This window comes from Canis lupus, chromosome 14 (assembly GCF_048164855.1).
Source record: "Canis lupus baileyi chromosome 14, mCanLup2.hap1, whole genome shotgun sequence".
Classification (NCBI taxonomy): domain Eukaryota; kingdom Metazoa; phylum Chordata; class Mammalia; order Carnivora; family Canidae; genus Canis; species Canis lupus.
In genome coordinates, this window is record NC_132851.1 from 19,840,949 (window position 1) to 19,866,563 (window position 25,615).

At 37.3% G+C, this 25,615-nt stretch overlaps 2 long non-coding RNA genes across 14 annotated transcripts in view; both read left to right on the forward strand.

The window, feature by feature from the left end:
* Nucleotides 1-25,615, forward strand: part of LOC140603751 (uncharacterized) — a 285,757-nt gene that overhangs the window by 59,339 nt on the left and 200,803 nt on the right. The gene's annotated exons all lie outside the window — the stretch shown is intronic.
* LOC140603746 (uncharacterized) overlaps nt 211-25,615 on the forward strand; it is a 141,787-nt gene continuing 116,382 nt past the window's right edge. For 4 of the 8 annotated variants that reach the window (XR_012006732.1, XR_012006729.1, XR_012006731.1 and 1 more), the window contains exons 1-4: nt 211-385; nt 5,210-5,375; nt 16,986-17,099; nt 17,758-17,800. This is a non-coding gene — a long non-coding RNA (uncharacterized lncRNA). Of the gene's footprint in view, nt 386-5,209; nt 5,376-11,895; nt 12,062-16,985; nt 17,100-17,757; nt 17,948-25,615 lie in introns of all 8 variants that reach the window. The other 4 variants (XR_012006734.1, XR_012006735.1, XR_012006730.1 and 1 more) reach the window with 3 other exon arrangements.

Sequence of the window (25,615 nt, forward strand, 5' to 3'; positions counted from 1 at the left end):
CAGGCACAGAGAAGGAGACCATTAAAGATAATCTGACGAGTGCTTCAATGTGGAATGAAGCACCAGGGGCTAGGGGAATGCTTCAGACAAACTCTGGAGAAGACGGGGGCTGGAGTGTATGTGTTGGAAACCAGGGAAGCCTGACCAGAGTTCTAATTCTCAGAGAGTACTGTGATGTATTTTGGTCGAGAATCCCTCCACATGGTTAGTGAAAGGAGGGTGCCTCATTAAGTAAGGAGTAGCTGTTGGGAATTGGCTATGCTCCATTGCCTCAGGAGCCTCCAGATTTGGAAGGTTTTTGGTTTCTTCACTTCTTTTGCTATCCATTTTGCCTTGATATATGTGCAACTCCCGGAGTTTCCAACTTCCAAAAATTTCTGAACCTGTAAGAAAAGAAATTTGCTTGGGGAACTTCCAAACATTTATGGATTGCCTTTTCACTGCAACAGCTAGGCAAATCTGTACCACCTAATATACTACTGATACTCTGCTCTCAGTGATAGCACTGGTAATAGAATAGAATATCTATACTGGTATAGATATTGTGTCCACGTGTTTCCTCTCATTTTTGAGTAATGGTGCTATGTATGTGGGAGCAGTGATATTTTCAGGTGTTTTCCATAAATTCCAGAAAATTTATCTAGGGTCTTGAGGTGTGGGTTACATAATGGGAATCCTATAAGAGTGTTTTTAAAAAATGTTTTGGGGAGACAGTTTATGACATAGTAAGTCCCACTTACATTAGTTCTTTAGTTGGTTACTTGCTCAGTGTGATTTGATCAATTGGGTTCTTCATGGAACAGCAACCAGGCCAGTGAAGATTCTTGTAGGTATTACATTACAATATGACAGAAGAACTCAAAAGGCAAATGCCTCTCAGATTAATATCACAGAGAGGCAATATTCATGCTCTTCTTGAGCAGAAGCTATGTACGCTTTCACCAGTTATGTTTTCCAGGTGCTTTCAAGTGTGTCAGAGTCATTCAGGTATTGTTAATTTGGGAGGACATACACAGAGGATATCAAATGGAAAGTAGTTGAGAATTTTCTGCTCCTTATTTGAAGATGACTGAGCAATCATCCTGGGAATAAGACTCTTTCCTTTCCTCTTATTCTGCTTAAAATTCTAACTGTTCAAAGTTGAATATGAGAGCGATTTGCTCATTACTCTTTGGTTCCCCCTTCCTCCCCCAACTTTTTTTTTTTTTTTTTTTTTCAACTTCTGTGTCTCTAGTTGCCTAGTGGGATGATCTTTGTTGTGGTCTTTGCTTTGTTGTTGTCAGTTGAACTCATGCAGGTTTTTCTTAAACTTTTTTTATGATACTCTGCCTCCCCCACAAGTAAAATGGTCACATATTCTCAGCAAGGCTCTGGTAGGGACTTAGAACTTCTCTTCTTCCTCAAGGATTAACGATACTTGGTTTCTAGTCTGTTACTGCCTCTGTGGACACAAATGTCAGAATCCGTATTGCTCGTGGCATATGAAATGGTATATGCACAGTTCAAGAAGCATAACTGTTTACCCATTAATCACTCTGGGCCACCAGTCAAAATATTTTCTCTGCAAAAATGCCTTTCCTATTTTGTACCAATTAATATTGGATGAAACTCAAGAGTCACAGTTAATATGTGGCAAAGCTTTTATTTGCTGTCAGGCATGCAGACATGAAAAATGCTCAATGCAATATTTTAATTAATAAAAATATGCTGAGAAGTGTATTTTTCTGAAGTAGATTTTTATTACACTTCATTACATTTCCAAATTTAATGGACACATATATTATGTCCTGTCACCATGGGAACCGCATCAAGAGAGGCTTTTTATAGGCTATTGGATGTAGTTATAAAATTCTCACAAAGACAAAATTGTTTCTTGTAACTTTAAAAGAAGCTGTGCTCATTTACAGTATGTATAATTTATTGCAGCGCTTGAGGCAATAGAGAAGGTCTTTATTTGATTTAGAGACTAACTCTTCTTTTTATGAAGCTCTTAAGTTTTCATTATTTCAGGTCTATGTTCATGAAGATAGAACTTGGCTTATTATAAAAGTAAATAAAAAACATGCAAACTTTGTAGAACATGAAAAAGATGAAATTATTTTTTTACAACTGTTTAAAAAGCAAACCATGTTTGAAAACAAAAATTTCTGATGACACATAAAAGAAACTACAACGATCCACAATATCCAGCTTCAATATCTGTCGGTGGTATCTGTACTTACTTATCTCTTGCTGCCAACACTTTTTATGGTTGAAGCATTTTAAAGAAAATCTCAGACATTATATCATTTTACTATCCAGTACTTTAGTATATATCTTAAAAAGGGGGAGGGGGCAAGAGAAAAGATCACATAGTGAACAACTTTCTGCGTTCAACAAAAAATATCATAAAACAATATGATGGAACAGGGACCAGACACACAGATCGTATCAACAAACATAACAGGCTTCTTTCACTTATTACAAAGGGAAAAAATGATTTTTGGATTGTCCATGAAAGCAAATTCTTGCTTACCGCTGTTTAAAAGGGCTGTGCTTAAAATTGAATGATTTTGGAGGTTAAAAATAAAAGAATAGGCAATTGCGATGAAAAGCAAAGCAAAGGTCTTAACATAGTCAAAATAGAATCAGCCCCCCCAATACTAAAAGAGGTGAACGAAGATATTTTGTAACACTAAAGGTTGAAAATCACAAGAAGATGGAAAAATCATTATTACTATTATTTCTGCCTCCAATAACACATAACAATTTTCAAAAAGCAGAAACTACTGGAGATACTCTAATAAGAAGAGTTTTAACATACTTCATTTCAATCCTGGGAAAATCAGAGAACAAAACACCAGCAAGGCTAGAGAAACCTCAGCTAACATGATCAATAGGGTAGAGCTAATAAATCTGTATTGAAATATGAACCCTGATAATAGGGGTTATGCCTTCCTTTCATGTGAGTCTGTGAAAATACAATTAATGAAAGGGGGGCAGGAAGTCATAGAGTTTGGACTCTGGGTTAAGACTCTGTAGACTTTTGAGGTTAGAAAATGTGTTCACTTTTCTACTCAAAATTATTTATGTGTTTTCCACATTCCTCTCACATGATCTCCCTCATCCAAAACAGGGATTTTATTCCAGCGATTTATGATTTTCCATATTGAAAGTAAGCTCTGGTGCTGATTTTTACATCAACCAGAGCTTGAAATATTTTCCTCAAAGGTTTCCAACTTTAACCTGCAAGGAAGTATCCAGTTTTGCCTTCTGTGAGCTTTCTGCCTTTTTAAAAATGCCAGAAGAGCAACGTGAGATTTTACAAATCTCAGTGTGAGATTGCTTTTCCATCAGTGACAGCCCCTGCTTGACAAGTGCACAGGAGCTTCTTAGTTAAACAAGACAGGTAAATGCAGATTGGTTTTTAAGCAAAATGAAGGAATAACCTGTTTCTTCAGGGTACTACATCCCTTCTTTGTCCTAAGACTCTTTGTCCCCTCAAGAGAAAAGACATTTAGGATGGACCTTTTGTGGCCAGGTTTTCCTAAAAATATAGCATTTGTGTAAAAGTACTACCTTTAGGATGTCTCCAGTCTCTAGGTTATAGCATTTTTTTCCCTCCCAGTTTTCGTGAGATTAATTGAATATAAGGAAGCAATAGGACCCAGTATTAGTATTATTATGATCATAGTTAGTGACTCACAATCTATAAAATGGTAAAAAGCTGTTGTGGGAAATGCATAAGGATTTCAAAGCCACTTAATTGGCTGGCTGCTCTGCTGCCTCGGCATTTATTCATTTGTTTACTCTTGTGCTTTTTTGTTTGTTTTAGTACTTGGAGTTTGTGAACTGTATAAGTGAAATCTGCAAATATAGCAAAGTAGGTGTGAGTGTGGATTTTTGTAGTCCAACAGTTCTGGAAATTAGAACTCCTTACTAGCGATGAGATCGCGGCAATTTGCTTAAATCCTCTGAGCTTCATATTTACCACCCGTGACATGAGAGGCATAGTAATACCCACCTGATGGAGTTGCTATAAAGATACACTTGAAGGATTTTTGTGAAATGCTTAGCATAGCTTAGATATGCTAAACATTGTATTGATGCTAGAACCTACACTAATAATTGTAATTTTGTAAGAATTAATATGTATTGTTAAAAGCAATTGAAGAGAATGAGAAACTCCTGGCCGTGAGGCTAAAAGTGAAAATGAGACTTTAAGAAATTTTTAAGGGCAGCCCAGGTGGCTCAGTGGTTTAGCGCCGCCTTTGGCCCAGGGCGTGATCCTGGAGACCAGGATCGAGTCCCACGTCAGGCTCCCTGCATGGAGCCTGCTTCTCCCTCTGCCTGTGTCTCTCATGAATAAATAAATACAATCTTTAAAAATAATAAAAATAAAAATAAAGGAATTAAAAAAATTTAATTATAGTGAAAAATGCATAATATAAAATTAACCATCCTGGGGATTCCTGGGTGGCTCAGCAGTTTAGCACCTGCCTTAGGCCCAGGGTGTGATCCTGGGGTCCTGGGATCAAGGCCCACATCGGGCTCCCTGCATGGAGCCTGCTTCTCTTTCTGCCTCTCTCTCTCTCTCTATCTCTCATGAATAAATAAATAAAGTCTTTTAAAAAATTAACCATCCTAACAAATTTAAGAATTTGTTTAAAGATTTTATTTATTTATTTATTCGAGAGAGAGAGAAAGAGAGCAAGTGCACGTGCAAGCACAAAGGGAAGAGGGCAGAGGGAGAGGGAGAAGCAGACTCTCCATTGAACAGCCAGGAGCCCTACACCAGACTGGATCCCATGATCCTGGGATCATGACTTGAGCTGAAGACAGATGCTTAACTGACTGAGCCACCCAGGTGCCCCCATCCTAAACATTCTTAAGTGTAAAGTTCATTAGTGTTTCGTATATTCACATTGTTGCACAATGTAACTCCAGAAATTTTTCATTTTGCAAAAGTGAAACTCCATTCCCATTAAACAAAGCTTTAAAAATGATAGTAAAATTGTTCTTAGAATAATTGTAGATTTACAGGAAAATTGCAAAGATGGTACAGAGAACTCCCATGTACCAAATCACCAAATTTCCATTGCTATTAACATTAAACATTAATATGGTACATTTCAATTAATGATATTGAGACATTATTACTAACTAAAGTCCATACCTTATGCATTTTTTTTTTAGTTTTAACCTAATGTTCCTTTTTTTTTGTCCCCAGATTCCATCAAAGTTTCAACATTCAGTTGTCGTGTCTCCTTAGCTTCTTCTTGTCTGTGACAGTTTCTCAGACTTTCCTTGTTTTTGATGACCTTAATAGTTTTGAGGACTACTGGTATATACTTTATTTGGGATTTGGCTGATGTTTTGCTAATAACTAGAATCAGGTAAGAGTACATACAATCAGTGACATTCTTGTTAATATTGACCTGGCTCACTTGGCCAAGATAGTATTTGCTAGGATTTTCCACTGTAAAATTATGGTGTTTTAATTTGCAATTTGCAATGACAAACAATGCTGAGAATCTTTTCTTAAAGACTTTTTTTTTTTTTTTTTTTTTAGAGTGGTAGAGAGAGGGAGAGCACATGAGCAGAGGGAGGGCCAGGGAGAGGAACAAGAAGACTCCACTCTGAGCATGGAGCCCCAAGCCTGGCTCAATCTAAAGTCCCTGAGATCATGACTTGAGTGGAAATCAAGAGTCAGATGTTTTACCAACTGAATCACCCATGTGCCCAGAGAATCTTTACATGTGTTTATGTATTTTCTGATTATCTTTTTTGATGAAGTTGCTATTCAGATCTTATTTTTTAAAGATTTTATTTATTTATTTTAGAGAACATGAGTGGGGCAAGGGGCAGAGGAAGATAAAGAAGCAGACTCCCCACTGAGCAGGGAGCCTGCCCCAACAACGGGCTCCATTCCAGGACCCTGGGATCATGACCTGAGCTAAAGGCAGATGCTTAATCAATTGAGCCACCCAGGCTCCCCTATTCAGATCTTTTTTTAATGTTGGGTTTGTTTTCTCCTTGATGAATTTTAAGAATTCTTTGTATGTTTTGGATACAAGTCCTTTATCAGATATGTGTTTTCCAAATATTTTCTCTCAATATTTAACTTGATTTTCAGCCTCTTAAAAATGTCTTACACAGAGCAGAAGCTTTTTATTTCAATAACGTCCAACTTACCAATATTTTCTTTCATGGATCATACTTTTAGTGCTATAACTAAAAACTTACCACCAAACCAGTTCACATAGATTTTCTGCTTTGCTCTTTTCTAGTTTTGTAGTTTTATATTTAAGTCTACAATCCATTTTGAGTTATTGTGAAAACTGTACGGGTATAGAGGTTCATTCATTTGTTTATTTATTTATGTATTTATTTATTTTGTGCATAAAGACATCTCATTGTTGTAGCACCCTTTTTAAAAAGATCACCTTTTCTCCATTACATTGGCTTTGCTTCTTTCTCAAAGATCAGTTCACTATATTTGTGTGAATCTACTTCTGAGCTATTTTATTCCATTGATCTATGAATCTGTTCTTTACTAAATATCACAATTGTTTTGATATCTGTAGGTTTATTTGAAATCAGTAGTGTGAGTCCTTTGACTTTGTTATTTTTCAGTATTGTGTTTGCTATTTTAGGTCTTTTGCATTTCCGTATAAACTTAATTTTTTTTAATATTTATTTTTTAAATATTTATTTTTTATTTTAAATATTTATTTTATTTATTTTTTAAATATTTATTTATTCATGAGAGACAGAGAGAGAGAGAGAGAGAATGAGAGAGAGAGAGAGAGAGGCAGAAACACAGGCAGAGGGAGAAGCAGGCTCCATGCAGGGAGCCTGACGTGGGGCTCGATCCCAGGTGTCCAGGATCAGGCCCTGGGCTGAAGTCAGCGCTAAACCGCTGAGCCACCTGGGCTGCCCCCATATAAACTTTAGAATCAGATTGTTAATGTGTACAAAAAACTTGCTGGGATTTTGACTGGAATTATATCAAATCTACATATCAATTTGTGAAGTATTGCCATCTTAATAATACTGAGTTTTCTAATCCCTGAACCTGAATTTTGTCTCCATTATCCAAGATCTTCCTTTGATTTGTTTCATAAGAATTTTATAATTTTCATAGAGACCCTGTGCCTGTTGTATTAAATTTATATCTAAATTTAGTTCATTTTTTATGCTATTATAAATGGTATTGTTTTTTAAAATTCAAATTCCAGTTGCTCACTATGATACATAGGAAAGCAATTGACATATATATTTACCTTGTATCCCATGACCTTGCCAAACTTGCTTACTAGTTCCACAAGTCTTTTACTGATACTTTGGGATTTTCTTTTCTTTTCTTTTTTTTTAAGATTTTATTTATTTATTCATGGGAGAGAGAGAGAGAGAGAGAGAGGCAGAGACATAGGCAGGGGGAGAAGCAGGCTCCCTTTGGGGAGCCTGATGTGGGACTCCATCCCAGGACCCAGGGATCATGACCTGAGCCATAGGCAGATGCTCAGCCACTGAGCCACCCAGGTGCCCAATACTTTGGCATTTTCTACACAGGAAATCATGTCACTTGATAATAAGAGTTTTATTTATTCCTTTCAAACCTATTTCTAATCTACTATTTGTCTCCTTTTCTTGTCTTATTGTACTAGCTAGGACTTCCAAGGTGAAGTTGAATAAGATTGGTAAAGAGAGGCTATCATTACCTTCTACCCCTTTCTAGAGGGAAAGAGTTCAGTCTACCACCATTGAGTATGATAATATTGGCAAGGAGCAAGAATTACCTATTCCCTTCATATCTAGCCAGACTAAGAATCAAATTAATGAGACAGATGAACAGGAGAAAATAAAATTTGATAGTGCACATATGGGAACCCACACAAGCATGGACATTCCAAAGACGGTCAAGCAACATGAGATATATCTGTCATTCTGAACTAAGGAGAAAAGGTTAGGGGTCTAGGACCTTCAAAGTAAGGAATGCAATCCTTAAAAAGAATGATGAAGAGTAAATGTTAGGTAAACAATATTTGCTGGGCCATTCAGAAAAAAATGGGGCAAAGAGAAGACTGATCAAACAGGCCTTGCTAGGTTCCTTCCTATCTACCATCCCTAGTTCATATCATAATGTAGTTCTCTATAGTGATAGCACTCTTCCTAGAATAGGTCCTCTACATAAATTCTTTTAAGGCAGTATAGGGGGAAATAAAGAACTTTTCTTGAGTCTGCTGGATTTTGATAGCTCTTTAATTCAAAGTAGCCTTCATGCCAAAATGGCCCATCTTGGAGTGGCCTGCCATTGGCTCCTACATTACCTATAGATTTTTGGGTACATTTTCTTCATTAAGATGGGAAAGTTCTTCTCTATTCCTATTTGCTGAGAGTTTTAATCGTGAATGAGTATCAGACTTTATCAAATTCTGTGTCTAAATATACTGATATGGTCATATTATTTTTTACTTTTGCCTGTTATACAGGTTATGTTGATTTTTAAATATTGAACCAGCCTTGCATATTTGGATTAAATCACATTTGTTCGTGGTGTAATTATTTTTATACAGCATCAATATATATACTTGCTAATATTTTGTGAAGGATTTTATATCTATATTTCATGAGAAATAATGGTTTTTCTTTTTGCAATGTCTTTATCTGTTTTGATATTAGACTAATCTCAGAATAAATTGGAAAGTGTTCCATCTACTTTTATTTTCTGAAAGAGATTGTAGAGAACTTATGTCATTATATTCATTAAATTTTTTATAGAATTCACCGTCAAAATTATCAGGATTCAATGGTTTCTATTTTTACAAAATTTTTATTTAGCAATATAGGCCTGTTCAAATTATCTATTTCTCCTTTGTCAGTTTTAGTATTTCATGTCTTTCAAGCAATTGGTTCATTTCACCTAAGTATTCATATTAATGGATATAAAATTGATCATAATATTCTTTTATTATTCTTTTAATATCCCCAGTACCAGTAGTGGTGACCCTTTTCTTATTTCTGATGTTGATAAATTTGCGTCTTTCCTATTTTTTCCTGGTTAACCTTGCTAGAAGCTTATCAATTTTATTGATCTTTTCAAAAACCAGCTTTTAGTTTATTGATTTTCTCTATTTTTTTCAATTTTATTGATTCATGCTTTTTATTGTATCTTCTCTTCTGCTTGCTTTGGACTTAAATTCTTCTTTCTCTGGTTTCCTAAGGTAGAAAGTTAGGTTATTAATTTTTTACCATTCTTCAATTTTAATATATGCATTCAATGCTATAAATTTCCTTCTAGGCAGTGTTTTTTCAGAATCCCACAGTTTATGGTTATGTTATATTTTCATTTTCATTTAGTTCAAAATATTTTTTCATTTGTCTTATACCTTTTTCTTTGATCCATGTTATTTGGAAGTATGTTTTATAATCTCCAAATATTTTAGGGATTTTCCAGCTATTTTTCTGTTATTGACTTCTCATTTAATTACATTGTGGGATGAGAACAGACTTTAAATGGTCTCTATTTAAAAAAAAATATTTTAGAATATATTATGGCCCAGAATATGGAATATCTTGGTAAATATGAATTTTTTAATGCTTTTATTTAACTGGTTTGTTGTTTTTATCTCCCATTAGAATAATATACTTATAGAACATTTTCACTATAGAAACACTTGTTAGGAAAAAAAAAAATCTCTTTCAGTCTGAAACCTTCTGACCTGTGTCTTCCTTCTTCAACTGGACCCACTGGTTTTGTAACATGAGTTTTAAAAGTGGAATTAATAATTTTAGTAGAAGAAGCAGCATTTATTGAACATCTGTGTTCCAAGTACTGTGCTTTACCTATATAATTTCAGTTCTCATAACAACCCAGTAGGATAGATGCCATTAATAGGGATGCCTCAGAGATGAAGAAGTCAAGACTTAGAGAACCATATCACTTGCCTTGTTACCCATCAGAGAAGTAGCAGAAGCAGATGTGAACCCTAGTCAATAAGACACTTGGGTGCACTTGGATCACTGTTGTCCTGGCACTTTCTTTGACATTATCAGTACTTAAAATATTATATTCCCAATTGTGAAATTCTGCTTCATCTGATTCATTAGCATTACTTCTTAAAATTTCCTTCATTAATTTATTGAATAATATTTGATGACCTAATAACTGTCAGGCCCTCGGGCTAAAATAATGAGCAGACCAGACATGGTCCTGCCATAACAAGCTTATAGTATAATAAGGCAAGAGGAATCCATCAAAATACACAGAAATAAATGTGGAATTATATAATGTTGTAACAGTGAATTAAACTGGTTGGTTTTGATGCGGTGTAAACAGGAAATGATTCATCCTTTTTCTCTTTTTGCTTTTAAATATCCTTTGATAGATTTCCTTTCTTATCCAAAAAAAGTATCCTTGACATGTTGCAGAAATTTTTATTTTGATAGAATTTTAGATTTATATCAGTTATAAAAAATAATACGGACTGGGAATCCCTGGATGGCTCGGTGGTTTAGTGCCTGCCTTCGGCCCAGGGCATGGTCCTAGAGTCCTGGGATCAAGTCCCACATCAGGCTCCCTGCATGGAGCCTGCTTCTCCCTCTGCCTGTGTCTCTGCCTCTCTCGATGTCTCTGCCTCTCTCTCTCTCTCTCTCTCTCTCTCAGTCTGTGTCTCTCATGAATAAATAATTTAAAAAATAGTAACACAGAGAGAGCCTGTGGACTCTTTCCTCAGTTCCCCCCAATGATGACATTATACAAAACTATAGCACAGTATTAAGACTAGATATTGACATTAATACAATCCACTGACCTTATTCATAGTTCCCCAGTTTTACCTGTCTTCATTTGTGTGCGAATGTGTGTGTGTATATTTAATTCTATAGAATTTTATTGCATGTATAGGTTTATGTATGTACTACAGCAGTCAAGATACTGAACAATGTCATCATTATAAAGATCCCTGATGCCACCACTTTGTAGTAGCATCCACCTTTCTCCCTGCTTCTTCCTTTATCTCTAATTTCTGGAAACCATTAATCTGTTCTCTATCTTTAAAATTTCACTATTTCAAAATGTTATATAAATGGAATTATACAATGTGTAATCCTTTTTGGATTGCCTTTTTTTCACTCCTAATTTTTTCCCCAATTCTCCAAATTGTTGTATGTATCAACAGTTTGTTTCTTCTGGGGCATCTGATTGGCTTAGTCAGTTAAACATCCAGCTCTTGATTTTGGCTTGGGTCATGATCTTGGAGTCATGAGATGGAGCCCTCCAATGGGCTGCACACTGAGTGTAGAACCTGCTTAGGTTCTCTCTCTCTCCCTCTTCCTCTATGTCAACTCACCCTGCTCATGCTCTCTTACTCTCTCTCTCTTTTAAAAAAAAGTTATATAAATAGTTGGTTCCCTTTTATTATCAAGTGGTATTCTATGGTATGAATGTGGGTTTGTTGAACCATTCACCTATTGAATATGAGCAGCCTATTTCCAGCTTTTATCTATCATGAATAAAATTAGAATAAACATTTATGTACTGGTATTTGTGTGAACATAGTTTTCATATCTCTGAGATAAATGCCCAAGACTGCAATTGCTGAAATGTATTGTAATCTCACATTTAGTTTTTTAAGAAACTGCCATACTGGAGTAGCTGTATGATTCTATGTCCCCATCAACAAAGTATGAGTGATCTAGTTTCTTGTCATTCTTGCCAGTATTTAGTATTTTTTTTCACCATTCTGAAATGTAGGTAGTAATAGCTCTCTGTGATCTTAACTTGCATTTTTCTAATATATAATAATGTTAGAGTTCAGAAAGTAAGAGTGTTCAAGAGCTGTGATGGGTTCGGATTTTATTCCACATGTACACAAACAAATTAGTGTGTCACCATTTTATGGATGTTGACAGAAGACACAAGACTCTGGGATCAGAGACAAAAGACTCCATTACTCAGGACACAGCGAGTAGCAAGAGCTTCACATTTGCATCATCCACCTCTACCATCCATCCTCCACCACTGCTGTCGCCACCACCATAAGCCTGACATAGACAATGTGAAGAGATCAAGGTGGAGGTAAACACGCAGTGAACTTGTGTTATCTTTGAGAAATCTGAGCTTTTAAAATGGAGAGTAGGCCTGTTTGAGGCCTGTCTGTAGGAGATATTGTCTTTATTATGCTGGACAATAAGCAAATCACCTTCTGCTCCAGAGGGAGACACTATCTCTAAGTTCCAGGGAAGTTCCCTATACAATCTAATTTGAAAAGATAGAAAAAAAGGAAAGGAAAGATAGGAAAAAAGGAAAAAAAGGGCAGTTAATACTTCTTGCAAGAAGTGGAGAAACGCAAGTGACCCATGGAGAATTGTCTCCCAACAGGATGCAAGATAAAGCAGCAGAGTTAGATATGGGCCAGATTATATAGGTCTTATAGGCCAAAATAGGGATCCTCTATGCACCCCACTATCCTATGCACAATAGAGCATTTACTAAAAGTTTTAAGTGGTGGTGGCATGGTGGCAGGGTGTAGAGTCATTCTAACAACAAATTACCTAAATTTCAGTGTGCACCTGCTTCTGTATCTTTTCATGTAAGGTTCTCTCTGCCTGGAACATTCTTTCCCCTGCTTTTCTTTCCTAAATCCCAGATGATTGATTACTTGTCCTTTAACATCCAGTTCAAGTCTTCCTCTCTGCTACTTTGCTTATCCATTTCCATGGTTTTTCCTACCTTCTGTATCAGATTAGGTGACCTAGTTTTTAGGCATCTTACAAAATCCTACTATTTGTTCATTAGTTTTGTCTCAGTGACTAAAAGGCCCCAATCACATCCTGAGATACTGCCACATAAAATTTGTCCCTTACTGGTTCCCACCTGTCAGGTGAGAGAAAATCAGCAAGTTCTAGGCTCTATTTGTTACCTGGCTTGTGTGTGCAGGGCTCTTACATTAGTTGTCACACAAAGTATGTCTCTGAGAAGCTTCCTGACAGCTCTTTTTCCATTGACAAGAAGGATTTTGGGGTGGAAAGAGTGGGTGTGGGGGATAGATAGAAGAGTAGCTGGAGAGATCCAAGGTTCAAGGATCATTCAAGGATCAAGAAAGGGGATCATCCAAGGGTTAAGTTCTTAGTTATACTCCAACTATTTTTAATCCAGATTGTGTGGAGATGATAACCAAAGTAAAGCAAAAACAAAACAAAAACAAAACAACCCCACCTGCCTCTGTTTGTTTACATAGACATGATCAGAAACAGCCAGCATTTTGTACTTTATGCCTTTATCAGAAGTATTTCATCTTATTCCATTCCTTCATTTCCTTTCTACATCTGTGTTCTTCAAATGGATACACTACCATTTAGCTAGCTAAAAATATAAAAGTTAATGTCTGCATATGGGTAGTGCCTGAATGTGTAACTTTACCCTCATTTTCATCAAGGCCTTGAAAGGATGAAGGAAAATCTACGAGCATTGAAAAATATAAATACTCATCCTTGTCAGAGCCTTCTAGGCATATTCCTTCAACGAAGCAACCAATTTTCAGTCTAGATGACTATATTCATCTCTAAGCCAATTCAAACCAATTTAACAAATAGAATTTTATGAGATTTTGTCACAAGCTTCACCAAAGGCCAATTATGAAACATCTACTTCATTTCCTTTGGTCATTGATTTTCTAATTTGTTGGCAAAAATCTATGACTTCAGTCTAACATGATATTTTCTTTCTAAGCTTATCTTATCTTTTGCTTATGGTCCCATTGTGTTCTAACTGTTTAAAGATTTTTCATTTTATTATATTTGTTCATTATATTGCTAGAGTAGAGTTTCTGAATTACAATAGCTGGCTCAGCCATTTTACCTGCTCTGTGGAATGATATCACATCTGTTTTCCCCTAATCTTATGGTGTGTCTTGAGTGCTTTGTTTAAAGACAAGTAGAAGCAATTCAATAGAGGTTTGCTAATTTTCTTATTATGCTAGAATGCATATCATCCAGACCAAATGTTTATGTGCACAGTTACTCTAAATACTCCCCTCATGCATTTTGCCAGTACTTATTCTCCAGTGTCTCCATTATTCTTATTGTGCAAGTTTATTTTTCTAATTTGACTTGGTAAACAGGAATTGAAAAATGACTACAATCATTCAGCTAAGTTTAGAGTCATAATAATTTAGTACTCTATCTTTTTATTAGCAGGCCTGTCTTCTGTAGAGTTTATATTTCTCCCCTGGTATATTTGTTTAATGCTTTTTTTATTCCATCCTTTTCTTTCCCTCTTAGCAGCATTAATTTTATTCTGAATGTTCACTGACATGATCAATTCTGGCCACACTCTCTAACAGAGCAGGTATTTTCCCTCTTTCTTTTGCTGTCCCTCTCTGTGGGAACATAAAGCAAATTATAGACATTAATTTTTATGACATGGAGACCAAAGTTAAAGAAAACTGTCAACAAGAATTACACAAATGACTATAATCATTTGCCTTGATAAGAACTTAAGCTTTTAAATGCTGGCATTTTTAAGTCCTGTCTACAAGTATGAAAAATCTTCACTTGACACAAACTGGGCATTGTAGGAAATTGCTGTGGCATTTAATATATTAAGGGAAGTGAGAGAAAAATGAAAGGGAGGAAATCCATATGTAGATATCATGACTGACATAGTTAGACTCTGTGAGGGGTCTTGAGAATTGATTTCTAACAAAAATAATAATTAAAGCAGTCTCAATATGTTTAGTCTTTCTTTGAAAAAAAAAAAAACCCTCACCAGTTACACACATGAAGACATGCTTTTCAAAATGAGGCTGATAAAGTGGAGGATTATCCAAAGAGAACACACATGCCACCATACAAATAAGCTAATCATGGCTAAGAGGGATGATTGGCTAGGGCCTCTTAGCTAGTGGTAGTTGAGCATGGCCTTCTTCCCACATCACCGCATTTTGTGTATGTAAATATGCCTGTCTGATCAGAGAGCTGCCAGCATTCCAGTTTGGCTATAGTAGGGGCTTTAAACACCTGTGTACTTAATTGGGAGCCCAATGAGAGCCATTAAATATATCGAATGAGATTATTATGTGGTCAGAGATGCCAAACCTTTCTTGAACCATGTTCCCAAAACCCAAACAATTAGGATTTGGGTTCCTGTATCAGTCACAGTTCAATCAGAGAAGCAGAATCACTAATGTGTACACATACACAGACATACACACATGTATTTGTTTCATGGATTTGGCCATATGCAATGATGGGAGCTGGTTAAGTATTCTCTCTAAGGCTGTTATCTTTGTACTTACTGCTAGAGCTAAAAGTCCACATAGTTCAGGCAATTTTGAAAGGAAGATAGATGTAAAGTGGGGGAGACTAAGAACAAGCATGAGGTGGAGCCCATAAGGATATGCTGAAACCTGTATACCTTCTTATTGCCTCTGATCTTGGTGGTATGAGTGCTGTACAAAAGCCTAGGCCCTCAGTCATAGGCTAAAACACACACATGTGGTCCAGGAATCCAAGAAGCTTCTATTAAAGAGACTGACTCCTTTTGTTCTTTTATCCCATTTTTTGTCATTTGCCTGCTCATAGCTTTTGAGCTTTACCACTGCCACTTCTTCCGTCCCATACCTAGCAGGCTGGTAAGAAAGACTAAACACCCCTGCCTTGAGTAATGTGGGAAGTTCAAACTGCATAAGCCCCAACACATGCAGGTATGCTATCACCCCAGCCCCATCCTCTGACCACCATAAAACCCCCAGTGAATCTCTTTTCCCTGCCTTCCAAAGCCATTTTCCAAGATGCTTGACAGCCTGCCTTGCTCCCCCCAGAAAACCTCATTATGTGAGTAATAGACCGCTTCCTTCTATCCTGCTGCATGTGTAGCCACAGTGTCTGAACCAAATTCATGTGGGAGGATCCATCCCATGTCTGTAAGGTGAAAACAAAAAAGTTGGATTCATGGAAAGATTGAGTCATTGAAAGCTCAGCTACTGGCTCAGGCTAACAAGATGACCAGCAAAAGTGTATCTGAGCTATGAAAGGACTGCCCTCCAAATCTCTCATAAGGACCTCCTTGGTTGTCTGACCTAGCCTGAATCATACAGGAAAGGGAATTTTGGGAAATGTTCAGCCGAGCCAACTTAACATGTTGCAGAAACCCCTATATCTCGCTCCTCTTTGATTTCTTCCCTTTTTTTGGATATCCATAATCATTTAATAATAGTGAAAACTCAATACATGATTTATAGTTATCAGCATCTCCTTTTTTTCCCCCTAAATGAGGTATTTTCTAAGCATTTAGCAAGGTGCCTTAAAAGTTAGCTATTATTATTCTATTATCACAGAATAAGATATGATTTCATTATCATTTTGCAGGATTGACCTTTCCTATCAATCACCGAAGAGGGCTCTCGGCTACTCTGGCTTTGACATCCCCTGAGGGTAGAGCTCAGACAGTGTGGAGGGAACTTGCACCCATGACAAATCTGGTGTTCTCCTGTGGTGCTGCCACAGAGGAAAAGTATTCTGATTCCTAAGAGTAGTGGATTTCTAGTGTAGGAAGTCCATGAGACCAGACATCCACTTGCCATTTTATGTGTGTTTTCCACTGAGTGTATAAATCCGTGAGTTTATTACCCTCTCCTTCATCTCTCCTCCTTTTCCCCCTAAAGTTAAAAACAAATTTTTATTATATGTGTAGCTCTTCTACCTATTTTTCTTAAGTCCTCATTCCTTTCTAGCTTGGCCCTGGTTCTTTTTGCTCTCACTCTGATTTTCTGGTAGAAAACTTAGTGTGCCTTGGGTTTTATTTGGAAATATCCAGGTCTATTAATTTTCTCAAGTACATTTCAAGAGCAAAACTAGAAACTTGGAAAAGGAAGCTAATGTGCAGAAAGTTTAATGAAATATTAGCAGGAAAATAATTTCTTCATTTAATTGTTTTACAATAAAGAGAAATACAAGTGTTGTTTCATTTTGTTTTGTTTTGTTTTGTTTTGTTTTTTAAGGGTTCTCTGTGACACAGGTTGGGTCCCAGGAAAGTGGACTCTGAAATGGAGACCAGAATTTTGGGGCTTTTATTAGAAAGTATTCTTGGGATCAACCTGTGGAAGGGAAGAGAGGTAAGCAGCAAGATGGAGAAGTCTGAGATGATACAGTGTCAGTGGAAGCTGTAGCCATCCCTAGAAGGAGTCCTAAAAAGGCATGATCCTTCGGAACTGACCCTAGATGAGGACAGAGGGTTGGTCCTTTATAAGCCTGTGTTAATCAATCATGGGATGTGAGCTGTTCTGTGACTGAGAAGGTGCACGTGGCCTTGGGGAAGCTAAGACAGTACTGACACTTGGGAACTGTTTGTTAACAGCATTCCCAGCAACTAGGATGGGGTGAGGGGGCTAAGACTTTCAATTTGATGAGGAATCTGGATGGTGCATCACTGTGTCCTACATACTCTAATGAGAGGATTATGGAGGGATAATTTTCTAGAAATACTGCTTTGCCATCCTATTATGAAATATTCTCTACTAACTCAATATCTAATACCTACATCAGTGGTGCCTAAGGGAATTAAACCATAATAAAAGGTGGCTTTAATATTTTTATATGCATCTTATGGCCAGTTTTACATTTTTCCTATCACATTTTATATCATAGTCTTAGAGCCATGTCAGTATGTTACCTTGAAAATTACTGAAAAAACATCACTTTTCCATACTTTGCCCAGTGGTAGTGACCATTTTTTACTATCTCTCAGCCATACTTCTTTCTGATCTCACTCAGGTTCAGTTGAGCTAAGTGGATCTTCAGAGCCTGAACAGAGGAGGTAATAAAAATAACTAAAATAATCTCCCATCTGCCCATCACTTGATCTTGTTCTTCTCTGCTCTGCACCCTGGAAGGCTGATCTGTGGGAACTACATTTCTGGTGGCTTCTCATTGGCTTCAGTCAATGGGAGACAAGAAGGAGGAAGTGAGTCTATGAAAGGAGAAAGAGGTTGGGGAATTTTGTGCCTGGTGCCTCTACAAATCTACAAAAAAGTGGCTATTGCCACTTCCTTGGCAATAGCAGTATGTGATGATTGTAACCCTGTCATGTGGTCCCTTCTCTGATTCAAATTTCTCCCTACTTTGGGACACTAAACATGGGCCATCATAGTACATTGCTCAAGTGACAATTATTTTCCTCATTTTTAAAAAAAACATCAATAGCTTTGATACATATTTCTTAGGAGATCTGTCCCCAGAAGCCTAGTCAATTGGATGTCAATGTCACTTAGGATCAAAACAACACCTGTGAGTTTTTATACTATCCCACACTCATATTTCCTAATTACTATCTGTTGTTTGAAAGTGATAGTGATAAACACATATGCAGTGCAAAAAAGGTTGGCTGTGGACCTGGAGGCAACAGTTTATCATCATTAGCAGAGCTGAAAAGGCAGGTACCAAAAGAACTTGGAAGATCTCCTACAAAATTAGCAAGGATGCCTGCCAAGCTCAGGCACTCTGACTTCTGCATACCTTTCTCAAGGCTGCCTACAGCCAATTCTCTCATAGTTTATACAGATCATACTCTCTCTCCCCACCCCCAACAATTTTTTAACCACTATTTGTCTCCTTATAACAGCTATTATTACTTAGTGACAGAATGAATGATTAAGAAGGCCACATACTATATGTAGGTGTTGTTAGTGACTCCCTTTCTCCTCTCCTAATAGATGACAGAGAAGCCGATACTATTTCTAGAAGAATTAGGAGCTTTTAAGGTTTGAGTCTGTTCCCAAGGATTACCTTTGGGCTCCTCATGGAGAGGGAGGAGGAGGCCAGGGCTTGGATGGGCAGAGGTAGAGTGACCTCTGAGACTAAAGACATGGTCAAGGTTCTACTGTATCCCAGTGGATTTGGGGTAGGTATAGAATCAGAGTCTGAGGGGACAACTCCTAGGAGGTGCATTCCTGAGTCCAAGGCAGATAAAATGCAATAGTCAATAAGCCAAAAAAAATGCTTGAACAGTGGTAACAATATAGGAGGATTGTAGGCAGGCATTTACTTATTATTTAATGCATATAGGAAAAATACGTAATTTCCATGTTAAAACTGTAGTTTTTTGGCCATTAATTTTTTATATTCTAAATAAGTTTACTTAAAAGACATATCAAGAAAATAATAATATAGGTAGTCCCTGGACCTCCTCACATTATTTCTGCTATAATGTGAGCAACTGCCACAGTGAAAATGAGATGCTACACAACTTTTGGTCTTAAAAGTCAAGAACCTATGAGTTAACTAGATGATCTAATCTAGTTAGATTAGATCATAAAAACATAAACTACTACATTAGTATAATCTACTATTATACTACTATAATCCCAGAGAGGAGTTAAAAGGGACCCAACATTTACTGAAATTGAATTTCTTTCCAACCAGGTTGATGGAAACTTTGAGCAGTTATAGTTTGATTTAAAAAAATTAATCAGGTATGTTAGCTATTCTACATGTTCTGTTAATTTGCTCTGCATCCTCCCAGCCTTGCTCTATCGCCAGCATACCCATATCAATAAGCTCTCTTGCCCTGTGGCTTTAATTAGCTTTACCCTGGGCCAGATTTAGGGTGAAAGGAGCATTGTGATGGCCTCCTTACAATGTTATACCTCATCTCAGACCTGTATTCACAAATGGGAGCCAGGATAGAGGAGAGTGAGGCTGGGGCATTTATTTCCCAACTCTTGCTACTGGGTTGCTGAGGGTTGAATCCATTCCTGTGTTGGGAAAATGGTTCCTTTCAGGCCGACCTCTCCATGCAGTTCTTCTAGGCCCCAGAGCATGGCTCTACCCCTTTAAGTATATATGTGGGGTTGGGGTTGGGGGACAAGGAGAAGGACCTGCGGGTAATAGCAGGGAGCCCCCTGCCATTGCTAGACCATTGCTAGGGTTCCTTGTTGTTACCCCGGAGGACTCTACTATTCCTTCTTCCTACCCTGGAGTACTATACACTTCCTTTTAGGAGACTGAATCTTGCTCACACCTTTATAAATAGTGCCTTTATTAAAGCCTCCCATTTACCTGTATAAATGTACCTCCATTTTTTGCTGGGACCCAAAGTGCGTGTAACTTGTCTTGATCCCTAGAGCTACGATCAAAAATTCAACTTTTTCAATTTACTAAATGAAATAATTTCCTTAGTATTTGTCTTCTCCACTAGTTTTCTGGCTTCCTTAGTAGATGGGGCTGCATTGTGAGGTGTCACCAGTGTGTCTACAGAGCCCAGCAATGGGTTCAGTGTGTAATAGGTACTCAATAAATACTTGCCGACTGATTTACTGTCTTGACAAAATCTAGGTCACAATTTCCCCATATAGGAAAAAAAATCAAGGATTATTGGATATCTGTCTGTTAGAATAAAAATCTTGCAACAGAGGAATATACCAAAAAAAAGAGAGGTGAGTTTGTCCTCTGTCCCTGCCTCTACAATATATCATGGATTTCCCCAAGCTCTTTAATTTTTTCTTTGTCATTTCTTGGCTGTAAACACCCCTGACTGGTGAGTTTAGCAAAACAGCTTTCAGTAAGCAAATTTCAGTGGGAGGGTGCGGGGGGGGGGGGGGGGGGCGGGGAGGGAAGCATGATAAGTACAGCACATGCTCATTTCTCTGTAATTACTTGATCTTCCATCTGTTGGTCTGGGATAATATTGATAAAAGAATTAAAGATACCACACCATCTCCTGAATCCAATGAGAACAGTCATTCTCAAATTACAGAGTATGACATTTTTATGTTTTGCAACATGAAGAGGAAAGAGCATTTAATTTATTTTAATGTGGTTAATTTGAAGCTAGATTAGATCATCTAGTTAACTCATAGGTTCTTGACTTTTAAGACCAAACATTGTGTAGCATCTCATTTTCACTGTGGCAGTTGCTCCTGTTAATATTGGCTTACATCTAATCAACTAGGGAGTTAACCTTGAATACCAAACACAAAGTCTATAAACTTAAAGCTAGAACTAACATGATTTTGGGAAGAGAGTCAATCTTAAATAAGAAGCACCTTCACATTGCTTCAAAATAAACATAGCTTTGAGGTTTGAATATTGTGGTTCATTTTCATATAAGGAAGGTGTTTGTTATTTTAAAACTTAATCACCTTCTCTTAGTAAAGAGTAGATGGAATGGTGGAAAAGTTCCAAGCAAAAGCAATCCTGGTGGCCAGGACTTGAGATCATGTCTATGGTGCCTATAGTAATGGAGTTGCCACTCTTGATCATGAGATAAGACAAAATTTTCATTTAGGCCTAGACGAATTCTCAGGTAAAATATCTTGCTGCTCCAGGGAGGGGATTCTCTGAACCACTAAACTAGATTTAAGCCATTATAAACAATCATTATTTTTCACCTTAGTTCAGACTATATGACTGAGAATGAAATTGGGCAAGTAAAGTGGCTTAAAATTTTGAGACTCCTGAAGACTTCAAAGATGAGGGTAGTAAGATGTGAAGTTCATTTTCCTTTTTAAGGAATCATGGGAGCTCTTAAAAAAAGACTTAAGCCAGTCACTGAATAGACATTTGATTTTAAATTTACTCACAATTTTGTTAACTAAATGCAGGCTTCAGTTGAAGCTCTAATATTGACAGATCATTTTCAGAAGGTCACCAGGTCCCCCAGAGTTGTGAAGTCTATATTCTCTCCCTGGTTAATTTTTACCCCCCACACCCATCTTTTCACTCCCCACCAGTGCTTTGAATTTTACTTTGGAATTATTTGTTTCCTTCTGATGAAATTTGTGAAGAGTATTGTTTAACTGAGTCTAGACTAATCATGGAATGAATATTTTAGTTCATCTTGCTAGTCCTCTAGGTGTCCTCAGAAGATTATTCTGGATTATTCGTGTTTTCTGTAGGCTACTTTTGATTATTTGATTATTATTTTATTAGTAGTATTATTATTAGTAGTATTCTGATTAGTATTATTATGATTAGTTATTATTTTGATTAACAGTATTTTGATTATTGCATGCTTTAAAATGTGTTAATATCTTTCCGTTTTTAAAAACTAATATAGCATACTCCTCATTTTCAAGCCCAATCATGTAAATGCTTTGTGATCCACCTTTTACAGATTAGGAAAAATTTTATTTTTACATTAGACCTGTAAGCCCATTCATACTAGGACAGGAACTAGTTAAAGGTTTTTAGTGTGAAAAGCTTTTTTAGCTGAGTAGCAGAAATGTGAATGTGAACGTCTGTATTTCTATTTGAAATATGGCAAATAGTTTGGGTTATTTGGCTCTGGAACAGGAAAAAAACTCTGAAAAGATGAACTGGATGAGATATGCAGAGGACTTTTATTCTGTAGAAGTATGTGTGTATTACACTTGGCCCAGAAGCTCTTCTTTCTTGCTAAAACTATGGAATCAAAATCAATTGCCACTCCTCTACTGTGTTCACAAAGGGGACTAGAATAAGAATATTAAAAATATTAAGAATAATCTTAATCTTAAGAATCTTAAGAATAAGGTAGATTAACACCATCTCTGAGTCCTAAGAGTCGTAACACGTTGACAAAATGGTGATCAGGGTTTTAGTATATTGAATGATACCTTGTATAAGTTAGGGTGGCTACTCATTTAAGATCCCACAATGGATGAGCAAGGCCACCAAGAAGGAACCAGTGGGCTTCTGGGTTAGTGGGTATATAGTCAAGGGCATAGTTCTGTGGAAAAATATGAAACCTAAAACCTATTCCCAATGGGAAAGTAGCCAAAGAGAAGTAGCCAAAGAGAAATACCCTAAGTTAAAATATGGAAGGGGATTGATTGACACAAAGGAAGGATACTTGAGTTGAGGTGGAGTGAAAGAAACTTAGCTTAGTTGAGATCAATGTATTTCAAAGCAAATTAGATAAAAAGGCTTGCAGTGGCTTGTACTGCAAAGAGAAAAGGTAGCCTCCACTTGGCAAAAATACAAGATAGGTATTAGAAAGTTAAGAGTAGCAGGCACAGGTTTGGGATTGGAAATTGTGTTTATCCTAATTATAGTCAAGAAAAACAGGAAAAGTTTTAGGCAAATAACAACAAACTCTGTCTTAGGGACAATCCTTCAGTGAGAGAAGAGGACAGAAGCAGTGAGGATGAGGATAGAGGTTTCCAGGCTGAAGGGTATTACCACTCATCCCTGGCAGGGAGAAATTAAAGGAGGAAATTCTGTGAGTAAAGGACATGATGATTCATATACCTAACAGAAGATGCAAGCTGATGGATGGCCTATGGTCTGCATCTGGCCCAAAGACAGCTTCTATTTATCCTGCTCTGTATTTAGAAATTTATTAGTTGATAATACTTTCAAACCAAACGCTTTCACATAGATCAAGATTTTTAGCCTCTAAAAAAATGGGAAGTTCTGGCCAATCAGTATACAATTTTCTGCAGAGCAAGAACATGGAGCTGAGTAGCAGCTGTCCTCTAGATAAAGTATGCCTTTACCAGTTCATCAAATGGTGCACCTCACACCTGCTTTATCCATGCATCTACCTTAGCTGCTTGTCCTAGACATTGGACTTGGTGAAGAAAACCCTGACTTAGGGTGAGTATGACAAACGCTCTATGTCATTTGTGTAGAGTGATTAGTGTGTGTGTATTCATTTTTATACATCATAAACATTTACCAAGCATCTGTTATGTACTGAGCTAAATGTAACAAGAGGCCCAAAGACAGCAGATCTAGACTTTGCTTTCATAGGATCTATGCTCTTGTAGAACTTCAACACATGCACACACTTCATTTGTGTGCAAGCTATAGGGTGGTGTAAGCTAAGACATATATAGATAAAAGATCATGGGAACTCAGAGCAGCTCAAGACTACTTCAGTTGGAGCAAACATCGATGAAGGCTTCATTAAGTAGGAGATATTTTTCTAAATTTGTGGTTTCAGAACCACTAATATAAAGATTTAAGAACTTCGGATGGGTGATGGTTAATATAGGAACAACCAATCCTGGGTAAACTAAACTCCACTGATACTATGATACGTAAGCAAGACCATTCTTGATTGAGTAGATCAGAAATCTAGTTACAAAGTGCTTCAGTTGACCCTGACTTTGGCACACACATCTGCACACACAATAGTAATATCTCTAGACTTGCTAAGTGGCCATTACTTCTCTACATTCTTTAAAAAAACAAAAAAAAAACAAAAAAACTGCTTTGTAGAGTTCGTTTCACATTGTTTTGCAAGCCAGTAACAGACTCTCATTTTCAGTGGGAGAACTAGCTTCCTTCCTTGATCATATGTGAGGTCACATACTTTAACAATGTTAGCAGTAGTTGAATATTTCAATTGTTTTGCTTTGTCAATGAGAACTAGGGAAAGAACCTTGCAACCATCCTATGAAAGCAAAGTCTAGATCTGCTGTCTTTGGGCCTCTCGTTACATTTAGCTCAGTACATAACAGATGCTTGGTAAATGTTTATGATGTATAAAAATGAATACACACACACTAATCACTCTACACAAATGACATAGAGCATTTATCATACTCACCCTAAGTCAGGGTTTTCTTCACCAAGTCCAATGTCTAGGACAAGCAGGTTTGACTCAAAGCCATGCTGAGGTCAGGTTCTCTAGTCCCCTCAAGGCTCATCTCTTAACTCAGTATTTTCTTTTGCCCTCCTCTTTTTTCATAACCAGGTGTGGATTTGGGAGACATGTAATATAGTGAGAGAGGTGTTGTCCATAAGCCAGAATTGCAGGCAATCTTACTTCCTGTTACTATATTTTAAAACCATTTTGTAGGGACGCCTAGGTGGCTCAGTGGTTGAGCATCTGCCTTTGGCTCAGATCATGATCCTGGGGTCCTGAGATTGAGTCCCACATTGAGGGAGCCAGTGGGGAGCCTGCTTCTCCCTCTGCCTGTGTCTCTGCCTTTCTCTCTGTGTTTCTCATGAATAAATAAATAAAATCTTTTAAAAAAATCACTTTATAGTAATAGGACTGTTTTTGCTACTTCTTTTTGCATTGGGTGAAATTTTAAAATAAGCTCACACTTCTGAAAATATCCAAGTGTAGGGAGGGCAAATAACTCTGCTCCGTTCTCCTATGCCTGTGGTAGACTGTAGTCACACTGAAACTTGATTCAGCCTCGGAGCCTCTAAACATGGCACTTCAGCAATGGGCAGAGGGATCACTCAGCTCCACATAAAGCTGCTTGACTTTTCTGATGGAGTGTGGTGCAGAGAATGGAAGAAACTCTGGGTGGGGTCATTTATTGGATATACCATGTGTCCCTCTCTTGCTGGGCATCGCATCCAGATTCTCCCTTAATCCCTACCCATTATTATTCTTAATTTAGAGATTACACACTGGTGGCTAAACCAAGCTAAATTACTAGAGTCTGGAAGCAGAGAAAAAGATTGATCTCATTCCTAGTAGGCATTAACAGAAAATCATTGAACTGCAGAGAGCTCCAAAGTCCCCTCCCTGCTCCTGCCTTTAACCTCCTCGCTGGGCGTGGGGAACTCCCTGCTCCACTCCAGCTGTGGTGGCACAGTGCAGTTTTGTTATTTGTGTCAGCTGACTCTGAGTCAGGCACTGAGTGAGATCAGACCCTGTCTCCTCAGTGTCCACCGAGGTGCCTGACAC